Genomic DNA, 13,311 nt, shown 5'->3' with positions numbered 1-13,311 from the left:
CAGAAGGGCCAATCCCTAGTCTTCAGAGGTCCGTAAGGGAGTTTTGGCTAAGTGAGAAACATAGTGGTTTGGCCTACACTGCAGTAAAAAAAGCAAGTCCTAAGTTCCTTTAATATACTGCACCACCTGTACTCCAATCTGGTTCTAGCCAGTCTCAGCTTCAAGTGATTTTCTCTATGAAAAATTAACTCTTCTCCAAGGGGGTTTTGCCCTGTAGTTACAGATGGATGCTCTCCCTCTGGGTTCTGGCTGGCTTTTAGGAAAGATAACATTGCTTTGGAGATGTACCCCACTTAGAAACACATTTGTTAATACTCCAAGGCAAATTAGCTCAGGAAGTTGTGCTCCTTCATTGACATTGGTACATCTTTTTGAGGCTGACACAGAAGGCAGACAGGTTGGCAGGATGTTAAATAAAGCCATCATCCTAATTACCTGCATTGGGAAAGATGCTAAACTCAGCTTAATTAACATAGATGGATTCCAAAGCGCCTGCATGAAATAAAGTAACTAAAAATATCAGCAGTGTGTGAAAATTAAGGAGAGTTAATTTGCTTTAGCAATGCACCACTGTGAATCTACAAGAGTTTCCATAGCATCTAAAAGTCTTATGATCAATTATAGCTTTGTAAACTAAATGAAAAATGGGATGGATTTTTCATAGGGTTTGTTTTTCAGGTTACATGTTCTGAAATTGTACTGTACATAAAACCCAACATACTGGGTCAATGGGCCATCTAGCCCAGTATCTTGTTGGACAGTGGCCAGTACCAGAGCTTCAGGAGGAGTGTACAGAACAAGGCAATTTTGGAGTGATCCACTCCTGTTTTCCACTCCCAGCTTCTGGAAGTCAGAAGTTTAGGATGACCCCCAGCATGGGTTGCATCCTTGACTATCTTGGCTAATAGCCATTGAAGGACCAGTCCTCCATGAACACATCCAGTTCTTTTTTGAATCCAGTTATACTTTTGGTCATCACTACAGCCTCCGGCAACAAGTTCCACAGGTTAATGGTGCATCATGTGAAAAAGTTCTGCCCTCTTGTTTGTATTAAGCCTGTTGCCTATTAATTTCTTCCGGTGACCCCTGGTTTAAACAGCACTTCTCTGTATGGCTCCCCCCCCCATTCATGATTGTATCAACCTCTATCATATCCCCCCCCTTGGTCGTCTCTTTTCTAAGCTGACCAACCCTAATCTTTTCAGTCTCTCCTAGCATGGAAGCCTTGGTCATCTTTGTTGCCTTTCCCTGAACCTTTTCCAGTTCCACTACATTCTTTTTGGAGATGGGGCGACCGGAACTGGACACAGCATTCGAGAAGTGGGTGCACCAGGGATTTCTGAAGTGGCATTACTATCCTTTTGTCTTATGGTCTATCCTTTTCCTAATAGTTCCTAACATTCTCTTAGGACTTGTCTACACTTGCAACACTACAGCAGAGTATCTACACCGCAATAGTGCTTCAGCACAGATGCTACCTGATTGGATGGGTTCTCTCATTGGCATAGGAAATCCACCTCCCCAAGAGGAGGTAGCCAGGTCAACAGAAGACTTCTTCCATCTATAGCCCTGCCTACATGGGGATTTGGGTGTGGAGTTTTCACACCCGAGTGACATAGTTAAGCCGACCTAATTTTCTAGCATAGACCAGGCCTTAGTCTTTTACGTAGCTGTGCATAGAACATTTTCCGAGGACTATCCGTGAGGACTCCAAGATCTCTTAATAGAGGTAATAGCTCATTTAGAACCCATCATTTATCACATGGGTTTTGTTATACTATCAAAAACAACAGACTTTGTCAACTCTTTAGTGAGCAATGTGGTTACAGCATGGAAGATTACAGATACTACTTTCCAGCAGTCTGACCTATTTAGACAAGCAACAATTCATTTTTATTACTGAAGGAAATGGGTTGACTGTTTCCTAATGAAAAGTTTGAAAAACATCAACTGCAGAAGGCAGCTTGATAATAAACTTGTTCAGTAAAAGTGAGAGGGTAGCCGCAGTTCACACTCATTTTTTGTTGTTTGAGTTTAGGGGAGCTACGCACTTAACTCATTTTTTTTTTTTGCATTGGTAATGCTTTTGTCTAAGCAGAGAAATTAATAGCTATGGAGCTTATTAGGAGTGGGAGTGTGGTGGGTGGGAATAATTATTGCTAAGTAGAATGGTTAAAATTGAGAATTGCTGTTTCATAAGTCAAACATTATTAATTCAAATCTCTTTAATAGGAAGGAATTTAAGAAGTTAAGGGATTTCTGATGGAGAGCAGAATTTTCAATTGCAAATAAAACTCAAAAAAGGGGATGACATTTATCCATATAGATCATTTAAAATCCTCAGTGTGACTGCAAGATGCAGCAGAGATTGCTTCTATACCTGGTGTGCACCACTGGGACAGAGGAGAATTCAGGGTGACCGATACCCCCTTTTAGGGGTGCCCAAGAGAAATAGGAAGGGGTTATAGAATCCTGTAGACTCAGTGACCCACAACCCCTGCCTGAACAGTGGGGAGAGGCAGGGGCCACTTTCCCATAAGGGGTGCTTTGGGAAAAGTCCAAAAGAATGAAAGCTAGAGGATGCCACAAATACTAGTCTAAAAACCGGTCTAATTTAAACGGCCAGATTCAGTTTCTTCTTGTGGTGTGCTTTACGTTAGAGCTTGTATTTCACAATTACGTTATTTTCATTTAAACATTACATGCCACAGCAATACGAGAGCCTGCCCATCTGTTCTGCCCCCAGCCATCCAGAGCCGCCTGGGGTTTCTGCTGCCACACATTGAGTCCTTCCATCAACAGCTGCTCCCATCGATTCCAGAGGTGGTTGGAGCAGTGTGCGCGTAAAGAAATTTGCGGAGGTGCCAAGCACCTATGCTCTCCATTCCTTTCCTGGGCGCTGTGGGTGCTCCAACACTCATGAAGATCAGGCCCATGTACACAAGTTATTTCATTTTAAAACACTGCCAGTGGAATTACAGACTCCAACAAGATTTTTGTTCGCGTGTGTCTACACTGCAGCTAGGACCATATTTCCCAACCTGGGTATACGCTCACTAGCTCTGCACAAGCTAGCATGCTAGAAATAGCAGGTTGGACATTGTGGCCCAGGCTAATTACCGAAGCACAGAGTCAGGGCTCAGGTGGACTTGTCGGCTAACCTGAGTTGCAACGTCCATGCTGTTTTTTGTTTTTGTTTTTGTTTTTTTTTAAAAAACAGAGCTAGCACATCTGCCGGCCCAGACTGAGAGGCACGCTCCCCAGCTACAGCGCCGTCTATACCCCTAGCATCTGAGCACTGCAGAGTCTGAAGAAGTGCTTGATTGGTTTTGGTCACTGCTGTGTAGAAAGGATGTAGAGAAACTGAAAAGGATCTAGAGGCAAGTGACAAAGGTAACCAATGGGATGGAATGCAAACCGTATGAGTGAAGGAACTGGGTATGTTTAGTTTGGAAAAAAGGAGGAGATTAAGTGGGGGGGGGGGAACGAGAGAGACTTCAAATACTTGAAAGGCTGCCATCAAAACAAGAAGATGGATAAAAATTGTTTTCTTGCGCCACGGAGGGCAGGACATCAGGGAACGGGTTCAAGCCGCAGCATAGCAGAACTAGCTGGATCTTGGATACAACCTCCTGACTGTGAGAACAGACTGGTTCGGGAGATTGTGGACCCTTTCACTGGGGGTTTTCAAAAGGAGGCTGGGTGGCCATCTGTCTTGGATGGTTTAGACACCACAAATCCTGCGTCGCAGCGGGGGGGTTAGACTAGATGACCCTGGCGATCCTAACCCTATGGTTCTATGATTGTTGTTTTATGATGGGGGCTCTTTTTGCCAAAGGTGTTATAAACAGCAGGAGAGTTTCCTCTTTACCTTACGCTCTACCTAGAGTCAGTTCTCAGGACAAAGTTGCTTTCTGAGAACTAGGCATTAGCGTTAGGGCCGTGACCCCCAAAAGCAGCAATGGTGTCTGTGGCCACCTCTATTCAAAGACAGGTGTGAATATAGTATGAATGAGTTACAATAATTAGATACCAAGGCGTCATATCACTGATTTCTCCTGCACTGAGAAACAGAGCTACAAGGCCCCGACACGTGCCACTATCTGAAGTGGGCAACGTTATATAGGATGTAAGAAAAGCTACATCTTAGGGACTGCAAGGGTAGGTGCGTACATAACATGAGCCAAGCATGGCCATCGGGGTTTATGGAGTTTTGTGTATCTACATTTTCTCCCGTTTGGATGTTCACGGATTCACCTCTGCCCTCTGAGTTTTGAGCCAAAATGCTGCGAGAAACTTCACTGAAAGTTTCTCTGAAGCCAGCTCGAGATCAAAATGTCACAGGATTAATTTCTGAGGTGTTGTCAGAGGTTTGTTTTGGAGATGGTTAATGGAGCACCAGTAAGAGTGAACTTGCCCCCAAACTTTGGGTTTGTTACAATTTGTTTTGGTCTTTGGGGAACTCTGAGAAAGCGATTGGGCCAGAGAGATAATAGAGGGCTGAATCCGGCCCTCAGACACATCCATGAAACTCCAGGAGATCTAAAAGCAAAGAAGAGCAGGTGAGCAGAGAGAGGCGCCCGGACAGCAGATGAATTGCTCCTGGAAAGCCCAGGGAAAGCAGATCATATATTTGGTTTAAAAATCGTTTGATGTTATTTTTGAGAATAATTGAGGGCATGCTCACTGGGTGGCCTTCAGCGGCTTGGTTTGTTGGAATGGCTCCAGATGCAAACAAGTAACTTTGAGATCATTCAGCTGGGCACAACATCAGCAGGGAGGCTTTGCCAGAAGAAAGGAGGAAAAAAAAAATCCATAATTTACAACATCATCATCCTGCTCCAATTGAATTGAAAAGTAGCTCTCTGTCTTGGACTGCAGCTGAATTGGGATCAAGACCTTGAAATATATTTCAAACGGATGTTATCTGAGCAGACTTTTTGCTTAAGATAATCTAAGTGTGTTCACAGGTGTACATATATTGATTGTTTCAGTAACTAACACCCGATGCCCAATTCTCCACTGTTTATTATTTGTGTTGCATTGGTTCCTAGAGGCCTGGAGGGACGTGTGCTAGGTGTTATACAAAGAGAACAATACAAAGGCCTAGCTCCTCTAAGGTAGTTAGGCACCTAACTTATTTGATTTCAGTGGGAGTCAGGTACCTGAACACATTGAAGGATCTGGGCCCAAGCTTTTTTGGGGCAAAACAATCTAAGACAAGATACAAACAAATGGAAGCTAGCGGCGAGACCTCAAGGTAGCAATGGGAAGATGAACTGTGGTTGCAACACACCAATTGCCTGGCAAGTGTGCTACCTGCTGGTCAGTGAAACGCCAGTGATGTCCAAGTTCAATGGAGTGACCCCACTCTACACCGCCAATTAAAGTGCAATTGTAGCATAGGCAGGCAGACCTGTGCTGGCATTAATCTAGCTAAGGTGGTTAACAACAGCGTAGAAGGGGAGGCATGGCCTTCAGCATGGGCTAGTACCTGCCCGCTGGGGACCAGGGATATGTACTCGGGTTGCTAGCCCATGCCATCACCACATCTTTAACTAGTACTACTACTGCCCATGTTAGCTCGGTTAAAACTAGCATAGGTAATTATAGAGCAAGTGGGCATATGCCTTAATTTGCAGTGTAATCCTACCTTAAGTGTTGACCAATATATGCTGCCTAGCATATAAACATACACATCATACTATGAGTCATTATCAGCAACCATATATTTTAGCATGCATTAAGCACAAATAGCATTGAACACAAATATTATAGAAGTTGTATAACTTAATTCGGTCTATACCTTTACTATAATCCCCTTCACTTATGCTCAGTATCCCATGACAACTTGTATTAGCTGAACTAATATTTTGGCTTAAGTAGTTAGGAAAGCTGTTGGGATCAGGACATATGGGTATGTTACCATAGCAACAGGTAGGGAGTTATTCTCATAGGCCAGTACTAGATTATGCCAAAAAGAGGATGAGATACATCATTATTCTACCCTGGTAAATCCCAGAAGGTACCTTCATGGACCACTCCCTGGAAAGCGTGCATCCAAAACAAAGATAAGGAAAGGAACAGAACACGTTAAAGGAACTGGGACAAAGCGATGGATTGAATTTTAGTGACATGCAAAGAAATGTGTAACTTGTAAAATCCTCCAATAAATTCTACTCACTGAAATGTGTAATTATGGAAGCACATCTTCTGCGTAAAGTGAGCCTAACTCTGCGTGAGACAGCTTCCTGGAAACTGGTATTACATACAACCTTTTTCCTGTACTGCAGTATTATTGGCTCAGAGTAATAAACCTGACTGACAGTTATTTCATCCCTTGAATATAGATCATAAACCAAAGCATGGTCAAGCAATTGACTACACAATTTATCCACACTAAGGCTCATGAGAGATCGGGGAAAATCAGGTCCTCTTTGCACTTTTAGAGTGCTTCCTAGTGAGCGTTTCATAGCACTTGAATTCACACTGGCTCAGTGGTTCAGTATTAGATGCAGTAAACTGAAGCACGGGGGGAGAGAACATTGTAGCACAAAAGCAGTTACGTTAGCATTGTGTAGAAAGAGCAGCCCCATATATTCAAAGGGGATGTTTATCAAAAAGGGGTTCAAAAAAGCGTTAAATGGGTTCTTGGATGATGGGTTCATCAACAGCTATTAGCCCAGACGTCAAGAATGCATCCTCATGCTCTGGGTGTCCTTAAATGTCTGACTGGTCTGTATGACATGTGATGGATCATTCAAAATTGCCCTGTTCTGCTCATTTCTTCTGAAGCACCTGGCATTGGCCACAGGTCAGAAGACAGGACACTGAGCTAGATGGACCATTGGTCTGACCCAGTACAGCCATTCTGATCCTGCAATCATGAAGTACGACTGCAGCTTGAGTAGGCATACCCAGGCTAACTTTGATCTAGCTCGCTTGGGTCCCCGAGCGGTGAAGCCGCAATAACGCACACTTCAGTGCAGGCTGTACAAGCCCACCTTGAACGCTGGGTAACCACATGCAGGGCTAGCCCATGATTGCAGCAACAGGCTGTATATGCTGGAAGCTTTAAATAAGATGCTGCTGCAGTCGAGGCCAAAGAGGAGAGCAAGGCCCTGTATTCCACTGGCACGGGTGTATGTAGGGGGGAAGAGGGCAGCAGAGGCTGTGAAGCAAGGTAGAGAGATGGAGCTTAATACTCCCTGCACCTGCAGAAGGGCTTCTAGAACACAGCTGTTTATTTTCAGCCTCAAACAGAGCACTCCTGTTGCAGTCCCCATGGATGCAGCATTCCCTCCTCTTTCTTTTGTTCCTGTGAAAGTGAGTGGGCAGCTGCTGAAGAATCTGAGAAGCATGCGAGACGGGCCAGGGCACAGACGATGCCCACAGCTTCTGCATCTGTGCTGCCACATGAAATTGCCTAAGCAGTGGGACATGTGGTTGCCCCCAGAGTCCCGAAGGCAGCAAAAGGGAGATTGCCCCTGTAACCCCAGGTATTAGGTCACATCTTCTCGCTATTACAGCTGGGTTCATACCCTGAAAGCCAGTGGCAGGGTTGAAACCTTGCCGAAGCACAGAGGAATTTGGAGATTTGGTTCAGCCCTTTGCAAAAGATAGAGTGATGGCCATCTATGAATTTCAGATCCACCCCACCACTGTGTCCCGCTCCAATACCCACACAGTTTGAGAAGGATGCGGGTGGTGTTGGCGGTTGGGTGATGGAGAACAGGCCTGTTTCTGGTATTGGGTAGTAGGCCTGTATTGTCAAAGAGGCGGTGACCGATACTCCTAAGCCCTGGGAGATGTTAAGAGAAATTTGTAGCATACCATTCTTCGGCCTGGCCGACGGTGCGAATTTATACCAATGCAGCTACACCAGTGCAAACCTGGAGCATAGGCAGTCTAAGCCATGATTCACATTGGCAGAGCTTACTGGGGGTTCAAGCTCCGGTAGTGCAAATTGCAGCTTCTCTTAACTGCACTTCTGCAAGTCCCTAGTGTAGACAAGTTGGTGGCTGTGTATTGACAACTGTAATTGGGGCAGGATTCTAGCATACATAAGGCCTTAGAAAATAGTTATACCCCAGCAGCAGGGTTCTCTCCTTAGTAATCCTAAAAATTACTCTGAACTGCTTCACATCTTGTGTAGTCAGACATGTACAAGAGATAATAGTAAGATGCTGTGATGCTCTTGGAATCATGTATGTGAGAATCTCAGCTTCCTTTTTAAAATTTAAGTGAGTTTTGAGAAGAAAAGCTTGAAAACAAACTTTTAAAAGATAAAACCCAGAAGTCAAAACAAAAGAACCCCAAATGTATATATTATAAATATCATGATTTTAAGCCACTCATTAAAATTTTAAATACTTGAGACTGGCCATACTGAAAATACTGCTATGTCAGCATTTTACAACCACATTGCACACCAAACCAGGCCCTTAGCAACTTGCATAGAACTTGGAGAAAGGAGCACAGATAACAGGAGGGAATTTGGGAGAAGCATCAGGAAGTCAGTCTATGTGCACAGTCAGTCTGAATGCTAACTGCAGTTGCAGCATCTCTGTAAATAGTTCTCTTAATAAAGAGCCAGTTTAGTTTCAGAAACAGATTCCTCATATTACCCAGCATATATGGGTACACAAAACAGGGCCGACAAATATTGCCGTTTGTTAAAGCCACATGCATCAGTGGAGTTACTCCAGATTTACACTGGAGCAACAGCAGAAATTAAACCACAACCCTTCATTCCTACTATCATTTCCTCCTATGTTGATCATAATGAATGGAAAGTTAAATTCTATTATCAAAGCAAAACTGCTGATTAAAATAATGTATTGCCAGAACATTAGGGAAGATATCACTGTAATAACTGGGTGTCTAAAGAGAAATTAAATCTTCCATAATAATTCAATTTGATAAATTGTTTAAGCTATCAGTGTACATCAAGAGTAGGCTGGTATGGAAACTAAACTGTGTTATTTTAATTAAGTACTAGATTCCAGTGATGCAAGTTTGACACCATTTCCCTGTAAATAATTGCTTGATGTAAGCATAGATTATTCCCATGCTTATGTCTTATGCAAATAAGGTTCAACCACCACAGTTGATGCATTAATCTTCTGACATTTAGACTTGGGTCAAGCTCATTGTTTCACCATATAAACAGAATACACCACGGACATAGGAATTTGGAAATGGGTCCCCCGTTCTAATCTAACCCAGGTTTTAGTGAGTGAAGTGTATTGCCCACCAACAATTGTTGGCCTGCTCTTGCTCTCTTTAAAAGAGAACAGCAAAAGATGGTGGCATTGCACAAGGCTGATTATGTAGAATATGTCGGTGGGTTCTAATCCCGTTACTGCTGTTCAGTCAGCAAGTCAAGACTGGGCCCAGGACTCACAAGCTGAATTAAGAATAGAACCCAAATCTTTCACGGCCTTGATCAAGTTTGTCTTATCTATTAAGAGTGTAAAGGGGTGGAGCACTCTGTATGTACAGCTCCGAGCACAGTGGGGCCCAGATCAGTTGAAGCCTCTAGATGCTACTGTAGTACTAAGAAGTGTCCTTTTCACCAACCCCTAAATTGGCAGCAAATGGGGCCTTGACCGTCTAAGCATTCAGGACAAGGAATTAACTGATGATGGAAGTGATCCACAACAAATCCTTTGTCAGAGGGGCTGGATTGGCACAACAACATACACTTTCATTGCCACTCGGTGCAACAGGGACTGGAATTCACCTCAGTTGAGGTCATGGAGGGAGGAGGAATGGCTCAGTGGTTTGAGCATGGGCCTGCTAAACCCAGAGTTGTGAGCTCAATCCTTGAGGGGGTCATTTAGGGATCTGGGGCAAAAATTGGGGATTGGTCCTGATTTGAGCAGGGGGTTGGACTAGATGACCTCAAGAGGTCAGTTCCAACCCTGATAGTCTATGAGCCTATGAAGGCTAGGCCCTATTGCCACTTCAGTACCATTTACTCCCCAAACTAGGGTCAGGTGCTGAAAGGCCTTGCAGTGACCTTCAACTGCTGTGGTGTTGTTCTTTGGGTTTTGTTTTTTCTGCTGAGGTGGTTTTGGAATTAGACAGGCTGAGAAGCAGGGTCTGCTCACTTGTTTTTAAAGAAGCGAGAGCGCTCCAACGTGCTGGAATCTGACTGAAACCTAGTCCAATATTTATCTGTTTACATCTCAAGACTCCTGGCTCCCAGTCCTCACCCATTCAAATCACTAAGTCCGTACTTCCTTTTCAGACCTAAGAATACAGCCCTGGAGTCCTGATCCCCAGTTCTTTACTCCCAATGGTCCCTGTATAAAAATCCAATTCTACCGCATTTGCTATGATACAGTCCTATGGGGCAATTCTGGGGGGAAAAAAAGACCTTCCTTAGGTCCCTAGTTTCCACCAAACAATGCTGCCCAGCCAAATAAAAATCTCCAGTTTGCCACATCTTGGAGTCTGCATTCCATAGCACAGACAGATTAGGTCTGTACAAGATATACTGCCTATCTTCAGATGCCAGCACCAGTCTTGCAACATCCTTAATTAAACCCTTAATGAGGCGACCTAAAACTCTGATGGAAGGATTGTGCAAGGCCATTCTTTTGTATATAACAGCCAAGATAACCCCGTAGGCTTTTGGAAGAAAAATACTTTGCAGTAACCCTGACAAACCTGGAGACAAAAAAAAAAAAACCTTCACTCCATTAATTTTCTAGTTGCTGAGAAGGGGGCTATGAAGAGGTCACTCTTTGACCTTGGATAGCAAGGTTCCACTCCACTGCTGGCAACAACATCAAGCACTCTGCCGGAGAGCGCTCCAGGTTTCAGAGCGAAAGGAATTAAAGAACACCAGCCTGGGGGAGAGGGGGAATCCTTATGGAAAGCTTAGCATTTAGCAATTGAAACATTTGTCTGGGATCAACATAGGCCCCTTGCAGTGGCTAAATGCTCACGTGTAATTTTAACCCATTGCTCACCATCATTTCAAACAGGCATTGGAGGAGACGTCTACCACCACAGGCACTGGAGCAAGAGTCAAGAGATCCAGGTTCTATTCCTATCTCTACCACCCGCTTCCCACTAAGCTTCCCTGAGACCCAAGTTTCCCCAGCTGTAGAATGCAGATAACAATACTGCCACTCTCCTTCACTATGCCTGCTGTCTATTTAGGCTGTACGCTCTGCGATACTAGGGGGCCGTCTCATTGTGTGTACATTCAATAAAGAGAGGGGTAGTGTTGTCTACTGGATAGAGAGTTCCAGTCCAGTGCTGAGGACCCAGGTTCTAGTCCAAACTCTGCCACTGGCCTATTGGGAGACCTTGCACAAGTCACATTCCCTCTCTGTACCTCAGTTTCTCCCATCTATAAAATGGGGATAGGAGTCTATATAAGAACTAGGTACTAAATTATTATTATTACAGCACAGAGGGTCCTCGATTGTGCCTGAGGCTTCTAGGTGCTACTATAATACAACCATCCTGTCATGCTAGGAAATTCAGGACAGCAAAAGCTCACTTGGGTGATCCCTAGTACTTGGTTATTTTGGGTCAGGCCAGCCATACCACAAGAATAGCCTGTCTCATGATATCTGGGAACTTCAGCTTCCAGCTGAAAAGGAGAAAAGGGAGGCCATTTTCAGTGCAGTTTGATAAGATGGTTTCTAACCTCAAGCGGTTCCGTTTGTATTTCTCTCCAATTAGATACCAAGGCAAACAGCTCACTGTGGCTCTAATTATCCCAAATAAAAGGACAAATGAAAAGTAAATTACCCACCGCATGTACATTTGCAGTGGGGCTTTTTCCCCCGCTCCATTCATTTTATTTTCATTGTTTTTAAATAGTGGAAAATCTTACTTGTAACTAAGCTGGGAAAAACATCTCTATGCAGCTCAATATCCTGACCTGAATAGATTTAGAATAGTTTGCAACAGGAGTCTGTTATTGTAATACTCCTGGTAATCAGATTTTGTAGATCAGATTTTAATGACTGCCAACAAGCACCGTCTTTGATCTATACAAATTGCAAACAACTTTAGAGAGACAGGATGGACATGCTAGCTGCCTTTCCTTTAGGCTGAATGGAAGAATCAATTAAGCTCCTTTATGGAATACGATAGCTTGAAACAATCAGAAGTCACCATCCAAAGCACTGCATAGGAATGCCAGAACCTCAGGGAGGATAAGAGGGGTTTCCCTGGGACTGACTGCAAACACAAGGGCTGAGCATCCTTTGTTTGGAGCTGTGTGTGCCCAGGTAGGTGAAAGCAGCCATGAAACTAGGAAAAAGAGTGAGGAGTCCTGAGTGCATCCCTAGAGGGAGCAGACCCAGAGCTTTTTGGGACATAGCACTGGCTGGAAAGCAGGCTTGGATTTCTGGTCAGGGAGACTACCTGATGTTTGTTCCTACTGTATTCATGGAAATAGGACTTGGTGTACATGCTTTTGTACGTAAACAGGATTGCTTCAAAGAAATATCTGACTCATCAATTTCTCCTCCTCATGGAAACAACATGGCAAGGTTCCAAATATTGGCTAACTGTTCAGGTCACAGGGCAACAACATGAACCATCAGGGGAAATAAAGTGTAAGCATTCTTGGTGTACTTCAGAAAATCTGAGCAACAGTGACCTGAGTCTGCGGGTCAACTCCCAATGGAAAGAGGGTCTCGTGGTTAAGGCACTGGACTGGGACTCAGGAGATTCATTCCTGGACGTGAAACAAGCCTGGGGAAGGGAATCACTGAATCTCTAGCAGTATAATACTCTTCTCCTACCCAGAGTCTGGGTTGTGCATTGTGTTCTCTTTAGGGCAAGGACTGACTCTTGCTACACATTTACACAGCACCTAACATAGTGGGGCCCTGATCTTAGATCAGAGCCTCTAGGTGATATCAGAACCAACCATTGTTGAAGCAGCTAGGGAGGTTCCAGTGGAACACATCTGTCCCTCCAGCTCCACTCCACCTAGAGACCTGGATGACCACAAGAGGGCCTTCTGTGGGGTTGAGAGGGGATCATGTTGGGAGGAATCTGTCTCCACTTTTGCACCTCCTCCAAACAGACCCAGGCTTCTTGTGCATTCCACTCGTGGAACAGGCAGTAGGACCAACCCTGTAGTGCTTTCCAAAATGGAGAACTTTTGGTGCTGCAGTTTCACCCCATGTACTTACGCAGCATCTGGGATCTGGCATGGCTGGATGGTTAGAAGTGGCACTCCTTGTGGCATCCCTTTCCGTGGATATTCAAAATTCTCTTCCCAAAAAGAAGAGAAACTTATCCCATTCCCACCCCTCCCTCCCCCCTTGC

At 44.3% G+C, this 13,311-nt stretch overlaps 1 long non-coding RNA gene across 1 annotated transcript in view; it reads right to left on the bottom strand.

Moving 5' to 3' along the window:
* LOC119848813 overlaps nucleotides 1–13,311 on the bottom strand; it is a 187,076-nt gene that overhangs the window by 128,411 nt on the left and 45,354 nt on the right. The gene's annotated exons all lie outside the window — the stretch shown is intronic.

Source organism: Dermochelys coriacea, chromosome 26 (genome assembly GCF_009764565.3).
Source record: "Dermochelys coriacea isolate rDerCor1 chromosome 26, rDerCor1.pri.v4, whole genome shotgun sequence".
Classification (NCBI taxonomy): domain Eukaryota; kingdom Metazoa; phylum Chordata; order Testudines; family Dermochelyidae; genus Dermochelys; species Dermochelys coriacea.
The sequence above is the reverse complement of the archived record's forward strand: the minus strand, read 5'-3'. Positions and strand labels throughout refer to the sequence as shown.